Below are 12,391 nucleotides of genomic sequence, written 5' to 3' on the forward strand. Positions count from 1 at the left end.
CAAGATTGCTGGGAGAAATATCAATAACCTCAGATATGCAGATGATACCACCCTTATGGCAGAGAGTGAAGAGGAACTAAAAAGTCTCTTCATGAAAGTGAAAGAGGAGAGAGAAAATGTTGGCTTAAAGCTCAACATTCAGAAAACTAAGATCATGGCATCTGGTCCCATCACTTCACGGGAAATAGGTGAGGAAACAGTGGAAACAGTGTCAGGCTTTATATTTTGGGGCTCCAAAATCACTGCAGATGGTGATTGCAGCCGTGAAATTAAAAGATGCTTACCCCTTGGAAGGAATTTAATGACCAACCTAGATAGCATATTAAAAAGCAGAGACATTACTTTGCCAGCAAAGGTCCATCTGATCAAGGCTATGGTTTTTCCAGTGGTCATGTATGGATGTGAGAGTTGGACTATAAAGAAAGCTAAGCACCGAAGAATTTATGCTCTTGAACTGTGGTGTTGGAGAATGAGAGTACCTTTGAGTGCAAGGAGGCGCAACCAGTCCATCCTAAAGGAGATCATTCCTGGGTGTTCTTTGGAAGGAGTGATGCTGAAGCTGAAACTCCAATACTTTGGCCACCTCACGTGAAGAGTTGACTCATTGGAAAAGACCCTGATGCTGAGAGGGATTGGGGTCAGGAGGAGAAGGGGACGACAGAGGATGAGATAGCTGGATGTCATCACCGACTCAATGGACATGAGTTTGAGTAAATTCTGAGAGTTGGTGATGGACAGGTTGGCCTGGCATGCTGCAGTTCATGGAGTTGCAAAGAGTCAGACAGGACTGAGCGATTGAACTGAACTGAACTGAACTGATGCTTCTTTTGACATTTCCAATTTTTTTTTTCCATTTTCCTATTTTTTAATGTAAGGCTTTAAATCTTTTAAAAATGTCCTAACATTATTGCCCTTTTATCTCTTTTAGTTTTGACTCAAGGCCTAAATGAATCATCTTGGCAAGGCCTATATCTACTTGGGCTTCCCAGGTGGCCCTAGTGGTTAAGAACCTGCCGGACGATACAGGAGACATAAGAGACATGAGTTTGATCCCTGGGTTGGGAAGATCTCCTGGAGGAGGGCATGGCAACTCACTCCAATATTCTTGCCCGGAGAATCCCATGGACAGAGGAACCTGGTGGTCTACAGTCCATAAAGTCATAAAGAGTTGAATACAACTAAAGCAACTTAACACAAATCTATTCACATTCATAATCAACTACATTTAGAAGAATTAAAGTAGCTTTTCTGTTGATTCTCTTAGGTTTCCTACAGAGAATCATATCAGATGGACATAATGATAGGTTTACCTTCTTTTGTATTTCTGTTCGTCTAAGACAGCAGACATGGCAGGTCTCCATTCCCACCAAACAAATACATGAGAACATAGAAAAAAACTCCTGAGGGATCCCAGAAATATTTATCCCATGGTCTCGCAGAAGGACAAAGTCACACGTTGGTCAGGATCTAATAATCCTTGAGTTGTTCCCAGTTAAGTAACAGTCCTAATATCCAGGTTAGTATTGGGACTCATACAAGAACTCTGCTAATAGTCTATATTTTGACATTTATTTTCTTTGGGATCTAGTACATAAATATCTTCTTTGAAATAACCCATGGATACTTGGGGAAAATGTAACCTAATTTATATTTTTACTGAAGTCATCTATTTTCTTGTTTATTTTAGTGTCTCCTAGATCTGTCAAAAACTAGAGAAGTGTACTGAATCCTCCCAAATCTATTGTATTTCTGTGTGTATCTCTTGCTTCCTCAGTTGGGACTGTGTCTATTTTGCTGTTCTGTTTTCTACCACATTTAGCCTCAAGAGGATTATAACTTTTATAAACAACTGTGCTTGTACTGTTTTATGTTTTCTATCTTCAATTTTACTTTGTCTAATATTAATACTGCCTTTCCTTGGGCTTCCCAGGTAGATCAGCTGGTAAAGAATCTGCCTGCAATGCAGGAGACCTGGGTTCTGTCCCTGGGTTGGGAAGATCCCCTGCAAGAGAGCATAGCAACCCACTCCAGTATTCTTCCCTGGAGAATCCCATGGACAGAGGAGCCTGGTCAGCTACAGTCCACGGGGCTGCAAAGAGTCAGACACGACTGAGTGACTAAGCACAGCACACAGCACCTTTACTTAAGTTGCATTTTCTCTGGTTAACTTTACACCTTTTTGCATCATTTTCTTTTATTTATCGGTTGTAGGCTACAAATAGCTGGGCATTTGCTTGATGACCTATCTGTGCATGTCTATATTTGAGTATAGGAGCCAGACTCATTTGTGTTTATTGTCAGAATTAAAATGCTTCTCATGTTTGGATGCTTTCTTTCTGTATATCATTTTATGCTTCCTTGTGATTTCATTTGCTTTCTCTTCTTTGCTGTATGGCTTAGCTTCCTTTGATTTTATCATTTCCTCTTTAAAATATACATCTTCTATATGACATCCCTCATGGTTACATTTAAGATTTTCAAAAATATTCTTCAACTTACAATCCCTTTATACAGCAAAGTTAAGAACAAAATAATAAACACTGATTTCCTTTTATTCCTGAAAAGCAATTTCACTCTTTTACATTGTTATACTTGCTATTCACCAACATCCATGTATTTTTTATTTTATTTATTTTCAGAATCAGATAATTATGATTAAAACACATTTGAATACTAAGGTATTATTATCTTTGAGAAGACAAATTTGAAATTGGCCTTCAATTGCGTGGCCATTTATCACAACTTGATAAGCAATTTCATTTTAACCTGTCTCAGTGATCATCAACCATATTTGAATACCTCAACTTTCTTCTTTTTGAATTGTTGATTCTTATTTCTCTCCCAGCTATTTAAAACCCATGGTAAAGTTGTTTTGTTAAGGAAGGCATTTAGGCATTATAATACCTGAACCCTTCAACAAATGTTAACATCTCTTTGTAGCTTACATACATTAAATAAATAAAAGCAGTCAAATATGAATTATACAAAACACATTTTCCCACAAAACTGTGCAAATGTGATTGCAGCACTTTTCATCCCTTAATATTGCATAAAAGAATCTCCATCTAGCTTAATATTTGTGTTTTTCTCTTTGGATGTCAGTGAATATATTTTTTATAATATTTATTCTGTTGACATTTACCTAAATTATCTTATTTCATTATTTTATGGCCATAAACAAAAAATCTACAAACAATAAATGCTGGAGAGGGTATGGAAAAAAGGGAACCCTCTTGCACTGTTGGTAGGAATGTAAATTGGTACAGCCTCTATGGAGAACAGCATTAAGTTTCCTAAAAATCTAAAAACTGCCATATGACCCAGCAATCCCACTACTTGACAAATACCTGAGAAAATCATAATTCAACAAGACACAACCCCAGTGTTCACCGCAGCACTATTTACAATAGCCAGGATATGGATGTAACCTAAATGTCCGTCAACAGATGAACGGATAAAGATGTGACATATATATGTGATGGATTAGTACTCAACCATAAAAAGGAACAAAACTGGGCCATTTGTAATGATGTGGATGGACTCATGGTCTGTCATACAGGGTGAAGTAATCAGAAAGCAAGATACAGATATTGTATATTAGTGAATATATATGGAATCTAGAAAAGCGGTACAGATGGACCTACTTGTAGGGCAGGAATTGAACACAGATGTGGAGAATGGGCATGTGGACACAGTGGGGCTGAGGAGGTTGGCATGAACTGAGAGACTGGGGTTGACAGATACACATGACCAGGTGTAAGGCAGACAGCTAGCGGGAAGCTGCTGGGCTTCACGGGGAGCTCAGCTCGATGCTCCGTGATGACCGAGGGGTGGGGTGGGGGGGAGGTGGGAGACACCTCACCCAGGAGGGAAGGCATACGTGTACACATGCAGATGATTCACTCTGTTGTGCCGCAGAAGCTAACACAGCATTGTGAAGCAATAATGCTCCAAAAATAAAGTTTAAAAAATAAAGCGAGATGGTTTAGGGATCAGGAAAGGCTTATGAAAAAGTCTTATGGAAGCTTCATTTTTAAAAATTTTATTCTGTTTTAATGGTTTCAGCTTCACTTACACTTTTAATTTTTAGGCTGATAATTGTCAGTTCTATCACATTTTATCTTTTCATTTTATCAATAACCTCGTTTGCTCTGTCTTTATATTCTTAGACAGCATCTCAAGTGTATTTTCCTTATTACTTATTTTTAAATGCTTGTCCAACTTGAAGTCACTCGCAAGTGTTACTTGCTCAGTCATGTTCGACTCTTTGTGACCCCATGGACTGTAGCACTCCAGGCTACTCTGTCCATGGAATTCTCCAGAAAACAATACTGGAGCGAAGGATTGAGGATTCCCTTCTCCAGCGACTCCTCCTGATCCAGGGATTGAACCCTGGTCTCCTGCATTGCAGGTAGATTCTTTACTATCTGAACCACTAGGGAAGCTCTGGTAGGCTTGAAGCCACATTGAAAATAAGTCACTTAGAAAATGGGTTAAAATTGTGATATTTCCTGGTGCCCTAAAATAGGAAATATGAATATTCATCAACAGATCAAAGGCACAGCCAACATCTTAATTCAGCCACGCGACCCTGTTCATCACCAACATATTCTGTATTTCATAAACAACAGGTAGAAGTATAAACAGAAAAAGAAAATGAGAAAAATTTTGTTATTTCAGATTTCATGCTAAATATGTATACCCTTGGGCCAATTGATATCTAGTGATATACTCATCAATAAATAGCTCCTTCACAGGTATGCAACACACCAGGGTGTACCCAACAGCTAGTCTAGTATAACATCAACCATAATTCCTCCCTGAACCAGCATTCACACATCACTAAAAGACAGGCACCAATATTACATGATTCTAGAGAACAGAGTATCAGTGGCAGATTGCACTGCTTGAAATCAAGCAAGTCTTAATCACAAAAGTACTACCAGGCAGAAAGTTTGGAGGATATCTTCAGACAGTCTTATTTTTTTTAAGTATGAAAATGCAATACACACTGTCTATACATACCTAGACACTGTCTATGATAAAGATGAGGGTTCTCCATGTTATCTTGATCCTCATTCATGGATATTAAAGGTACTGACCACTCATGCCTCTGCTGGAATGATTGCAGAAATACATGTGACCCAAATTCTGAGTGAGCCTCGCATGACCTTAAGAGTTGTATGAGACTTGTATGACCCTGGAAGTGAATCTTGACAAATGATGGATAAGAATTTGGTGGATAAATACCCTAGCTCCCTCACCCTTGTGGAAAACTCTCTTGGTGTGCACTATACTATCTCCCAGAGTTCCTCAGCAAGATGATATTTAGATTCCCAAAGTGGTAATGTCTTCAGTAGTCCACTCTTTATTATCTGCCTTCCCCTCTGTTTCACTTCTCTACTCCTATACTAATGCTTATTGAAATCACCACTCTAATCAATATTGGGCACTGGGATTCTCTCCAGGCTAGATTTTGAGAGAATAAAAATCAAACAGACTCCAGCCAGAAAGAGAAAAAAAAGAAACAAACAGAAATATTGGAAAAACTTTGGTGATGCCTGTTAATCTATATGGTCAGTAAAACTTCCTTTTGAGCATCCCCTGATTAAAACATACCCAACCAACAAAAAAAAATGCATTTAAGATTTTTCTTTTGCTCTAAGCATTCAGGAAAATGTTCCCTTTTCTGGTTTCATGAAAGTGAAAACTGAAATTGACAGTCACTTAGTCGTGTGTGCCCTGACTCTTTGTGACCTCATGGAATAGTCCATGGAATTCTCCAGGACAGAATCCTGGAGTGGGTAGTGTGTTTCCTTCTCCTGGGGATCTTCCCAACCCAAGAATCAAACCCAGGTCTCCCAAATTGCAGGAGGATTCTTTACCAGCTGAGCCACCAGGAAAGCCCAAGAATACTGGAGTGGGCAGCCTATCCTTTCGGATTTTCCTGACCCAGGAATAGAACTGGGGTCTCCTACATTGCAGGCAGATTCTTTATCAGCTAAGCTACCAGGGAATCTTTTGTATAATTTTTATCTCTCTTTATTCATCTTCACAGGAGAAGACATACAGACAGGGGTGTGTGGATTTCCCTAAATCTTTCTTCTCTCAGGGATGGTCATTTCCTGTTCTCAGATCCACAGATCCAGGGCATGTTGCTGTGCTCAGATTCCAGCAAAATTCCTCAGAAATAATCAGGTAGAATGTGATGAAGTTCTATAACCCTAAGATGTGGTATTTGCCTCTCCTTTTTGCCCCGACCATACTTGAATGGATGATCATTCAAGAAGTCTTTCTACACTTCTGTTTAACAATGGTTTAAAAAACATCACATGCACGGATATTTTGTCCTGTTTTCTCTCTCTTAAATGATCTCCATGTTATAGCTAATGAAAACACTTTATTCCTTCTGCAAAAACCTGATGACCACAAGATGCCAGTCATTCATGGTTAGTAGCTTACTGCTCAAAATTCCCTGTGTTTCTCCTTAATGCTTCTCAAGAATCATTTGCACTAGTTCTCAAATCCAGTACTTCTAGACATACTTATTACTATAATTGTTACTGTGTGTACTCAGTTGTTATGTAAAACAGTGAAACATAAATGACAAAAGAGAAAATTACTATTTCTACAAGAACAAAGCTGACTGCTTCAGAAAGACTCAAAGGGAAAAGGTTTTAAAGAATGTTAGATTCTAAAGAATGTTCCATTTGATTTAGCAATATGTGAGAAAAAGGTAAAAGACTGGAAAATAAAACTAGATGTATGTGTGTGTGTATATGTACACACACATACATCTAGTTTTATTTATATACACGCACACATACGTATATACATATATGTATGTCTTACCCACTCATTTACTTTACAAGTGCTGTGAGTTTCTTACTCCACATTGAAGAGACAAAAACTAAAACTCTTAAGACTATTATTAATCTTGGACACATATTAGAATTACCTGGGAAATTTAAAAATATTTGGGCTCAAACTCAGAGATTCTGACTCTTCTATATTTAATGTAAAGTTGACATCAGACATTAGTATTTATCTTTTTAAAAACTCCTCATGGGATCTAACGTGTGGTGAGGATGCCAGAGTATGTAGCATCCTATCTTCACTTAGAAGAGTGGCCACTCCATCATATAATGCAAAGCACTGAACTCTGATTGTTTGTTCCTCAATATTGTTGCATCAATCTAAAATTAGTGTCTCTTCCTTTAGAGTCTAGCAATAGGTTATTTGTCATGTAAGATTCCAGTGAAGATGAAGGTTTCTATCTTCTGCTCATCCTTTACAAGCATTTTAAAGTATCTCTGCAGGAGAAAAGCTCAAATGCTCCTACCCTGATGTAACAGCATTTGTGAAAGTCGCTCAGTCATGTCAGCCTCTGCGACCCCATGGACTGTACAGTACATGCAGTTCTCCAGGCCCTAATACTGGAGTCGGTAGCCTTTTCCTTCTGCAGGGGATCTTCCCAACCCAGGGATTGAACCCAGGTTTCCTGCATTGCGGCAGATTCTTTACCAGCCAAGCCACAAGGGAAGCCCAAGAATACTGGAGTGGATAGCCTATCCCTTCTCCAGAGGATCTTCCTGAGCCAGGAATCGAACTGGGGTCTCCTGCATTGCAGGCAGACTCATTCCCAACTGAGCTACCCGGAGAGCAAGAACGCTAGCGAGGGTTGTCACGCCGAACTCCTGAGCATCCTCCTGATGGAACGCTCACCTCCTGCACTGGCAGGAAAGGTGGTGGGGTTTTTTTCCTCATTAAAAACCATTGCCTCCACTTGGCAAGCGCAAGCTGAAGGCAGGGCGTGGAAGCCGCCAGCGGAGGAGGATGGGGTTCGAACCCACGCATGCAGAGCACAATGAATTAACAGTCCAGCCCCTTGACCACTTGGCCACCTCGCCCTGATCATCTTGAACTCCCTGGGCTTCCTTGGTAGCTCAGCTGGCAAAGAATCCGCCTGCAATGTGAGAGACCCAGGTTCGATCCCTGGGTTGGGAAGATTCCCTGGAGAAGAAAATGGCAACCCATTCCAGTATTCTTGCCTGGAGAATCGTGGACTATATGAGGTTGCAAGGAGTCAAACACGACTGAGCGACTTTCACTTTCAAGAGCATTTGACCCTTTCTTACATTGAAAATGGCTGGAATTTAATTAAAAATTAAAAAATTGAAAATGACTGGAAAAATTTTAGAAGTATGCTGACCCTAGCAACCTGCAAGTAATGCTTCCTTGGTTTTTGCTAGTTTTGTTTTGCATTGATATTATTTTATTAAGGTTTTACTTTCTTTGTGATGCATATTACATCAGAATTTGTCTATAAATGTGTACAATAAGCATTTAGAACACGTGTATGAATAATAAAATGAATTTGTGTGTGCCTATCATCCATGTTAAGAAACAAAATTGTCAAATCCAAAGCCTTTTAAGTTCTTCACCATCGCCTTGTTCATTTCTGTTCCTCCCAACCAGAGTTAACCAATTTCTCATTTTGTTCTATACTTTCTGTTTGAAGATAGTTTAACACATCGATGTGTCTGCAAGTATGCATTGTTTTGTTTTACATATTTGACCATTAAATACTCAGACTCTAAATCACCTCTTCTGGTACATCTGGAACTTGCTTCTTTTATTATTCAACAGTGAAAGTGAAGTCACTCAGTTGTGTCCAACTCTTTGGGACCCCATGGAATGTAGCCCACCAGGCTCCTCCATTCATGGTATTTTTCCAGGCAAGAATACTGGAGTGGGTTGCCATTTCCTTCTCCAGGGGATCTTCCCAACCCAGGGATCAAACTGGGGTCTCTTAACATTTCAGATAGACGCTTTACCGACTGAACCACCAGGAAAGTTCCTTTTATTCAATATTACGCTTTTAGTATCCATCCATGTCAGTGTGTATATCTGTAATTATCTCATTCTCACTGTGTATAGAACTCCACTGCCTGAACATAGATCAATGTACTTACCCATTCTGTGGAGCCTTAGGATAGACTGAAGTGTTTGGTTTTTTGTTTGTTTGTTTGTTTAGTAATCACCATTTCAGTAAATACTTCTTTTAATGTTTGCCTGGTGTAATCTGGGCTTTCCTGGTGACTCAGATGGTAAAGAATCTGCCTGCACTGCAGACACCTGGGTTCCATCCCTGGGTTGGGAAGATCCCCTGGATGAGGGCATGACAACCCACTGTAGTATTCTCACCTGGAGAATCCCCATGGACAGAGGAGCTTGGCGGGCTACAGTCTGTGGGGTTGCAAAGAGTGGGACACAATTGAATGACTAAGCTCAGCACAGCACAGCTGGTGTGATCTAGCAATAGTTTCTCTGTTTGCCCACTAATGGAATCTCTGCGTCATAGGGTGTTAATACTTTCAACCTCAGTAGATAATTTCAAAGTGATTCCTAAACTGTACCTAACAGTTTATACTCTAAAATGTCACCTCCCAGCCGAATCTTGGTACACTATGTCTTTTTACTTTTTGCCAAATTGTAAGCTGTACAATATAGTATTGTATGTTTATCTTACATTTCCCAGATAACCATTGAAAAATATCATCTTTCCCAATGTTTGCCCCTAATTTATGATTCTTCTTTTGTGAAATGCTGATTCATATCTCTTGAGCAGTGTTTTGATTATGCTAGTTTTCAATTTTTAATAACGAGAAGTTATTAATATCCTCTAGATATTAGTCCATGGAGTTCTTAGTATGTGTAAAATTTTCCTATCAGTTTTTATTCTTTTTGCATTTTTATCAAGATATTTTTTGTGAATAGATGGTTTAATTTCAGTGCAATTACAAGACACTTTTTAAGGTTTGCAGGTTTATCTCTTGTCTTACTCAAGAAAGTTCCCCTTACTTCAGAATAAGAAAGGTATCTTCAAATTTCATTTCAAAAGATTTTAAATGTACCTTTAATTTTAAAGTCTGTAATTCACTCAAGATAAAATTTTGTCTCTGAATTGAGGTAGAAATCCAACTGCACTCGGTTTCCATATTGACAGATTGTAGATTTTGTAGATTAAGCACCGTAGATTAAATGTCCATCCATACCTGGGATCTGCAGTGACTCCACTGATACATAGCAAGTTCTATGCTCTGTTTCTTGTTTCGTTCATCTGTTTGATGATTTTGTCTCAATGGCACACTGTCTCCTTTGTTTTAGATTGGAGTATAGTTTTTAAATTGAGTATAGTTGCTTTACACTGCTGTGTCAGTTTCTGCTATATGGCAAAGTGAATCAGTCACATGTATACATATATCCAGACTGATGCTGAAGCTGAAACTCCAGTACTTTGGCCACTTGATGCAGAGAGCTGATTTATTGGAAAAGACCCTGATGCTGGGAAGGATTGGGGGCAGGAGGAGACGGGGACGACAGAGGATGAGATGGTTGGATGGCATCACTGACTTGATGGACATGGGTTTGGGTGGACTCCGGGGGTTGGTGATGGACAGGGAGGCCTGGCATGCTGCGGTTCATGGGGTCGCAAAGAGTCGGACACGACTGAGTGACTGAACTGAACTGAGCTGATACATACATCCTCATTTGCCAGGGGTGGGGGGGTTCCCATTTAGCTCACCACAGAGCACCAAGTAGAGGTCCTTCTGCTCTACAATATGTTCTCACTGGTTACCTATCTTAAGCATCTCTGTCTTAACAACTCTAATGTTATACTGTTTTCATTTCTGGTAAGATAAGTGACTTTGTCCTAAGGGATATGTTGGTTATTCTTAGGTCATTACTTGGTCACAGACACTTTAAAATTAGTTTGTTAAATCACACACACACACACACACACACACACACACACACACACTGCTCTGGATTTTGATATTGGAGTTGCACAGGGAGATTATATAGATCAGTAGTTGACAAACAACAAACCATAGGCCAAATTTTTTCTTTGCCTCTGTTGTAAATAAAGTTTTATCAGAACACAGCCATGTCAACTCTTTTATCTATTACCAATGGCTACATTCAAACTACAAAGGCCAGGTGGAGCAGTTGTGATGCAGTTCTAAGGCTTATAAAGCCTAAAATGTTTACTCTCTGATCCCTTATAAAGTTTGCTGACCTCTGGTATAGACTATACAGGGGAATAATTGTATTTTTGTAATTTTGAAATTTTATATACAGGAATATGATATAAATCCTGTTTATTAAATCCTCTTAAATACCTCTTATAAAGATTTACAGGTTCCCTCATAAAGGGCTTGTACCTATTTTGTTAGACTTATTACGAGGTATTTTGTGTTTTTCTTCTAGCAATTATAAATTGTCTCTTTCAAAAATTATAATTTTTAATAGTTTATTGCTGGTGAATAGAAGTGCAATTATCTTTTGTATAACAATGTATAATGATTTTATAGCCAGATAATTTGCTAAACTGACATTAGTTTTTATAAGATATTTACACTTTATATTTTCTGAGTTCACATATGAAATGTGAATAATGATTGCTTTATTTCTTCTTGTCAATCGACATACAATTGTAGTATTTTTGTTTGTTTTGATTTAAGGTACAAGATAAAATCTTCAGAACAATATAAGAAATAAGTAATGGTACTGAGCAAGTTCAACTTACTTCTGCTTTAAAAGAAAATGCTTTTTCCCCTGAAATCAGGAACAAGACAAGGGTGCCCACTCTCACCACTACTATTCAACATAGTGTTGGAAGCTTTGGCCACAGCAATCAGAGCAGAAAAAGAAGTAAAAGGAATCCAGATAGGACAAGAAGAAGTGAAACTCTTGCTGTTTGCAGATGACATGATCCTCTACATAGAAAACCCTAAAGGCTCTACCAAAAAATTACTAGAGCTAAGCAATGAATATAGTAAAGTTGCAGGATATAAAATTAACACACAAAAATCCCTTGCATTCCTATACACTAACAATGAAAAAACAGAAACAGAAATTAAGGAAACAATACCATTCATCATTGCAACAAAAAGAATAAAATACTTAGGAGTATATCTACCTAAAGAAACAAAATACCTATACATAGAAAACTATAAAACACTGATGAAAGAAATCAAAGAGGACACAAACAGATGGAGAAACATACCGTGTTCATGGATTGGAAGAAACAATATTGTCAAAATGGCTATTCTACCCAAAGCAATCTATAGATTCAATGCAATCCCTATCAAGCTACCAATGGTATTTTTCACAGAACTAGAATAAATAATTTCACAATTTGTATGGAAATACAAAAAACCTCGAATAGCCAAAGAAATCTTGAGAAAGAAGAATGAAACTGGAGGAATCAACCTGCCTGACTTCAGACTATACTACAAAGCCACAGTCATCAAGACAGTATGGTACTGGCAAAAAGACAGAAATATAGATCAATGGAACAGAATAGAAAGCCCAGAGATAAATC

The sequence above is a fragment of the Odocoileus virginianus genome, chromosome 9 (genome assembly GCF_023699985.2).
Source record: "Odocoileus virginianus isolate 20LAN1187 ecotype Illinois chromosome 9, Ovbor_1.2, whole genome shotgun sequence".
In the NCBI taxonomy this organism is placed as follows: Eukaryota; Metazoa; Chordata; class Mammalia; order Artiodactyla; family Cervidae; genus Odocoileus; species Odocoileus virginianus.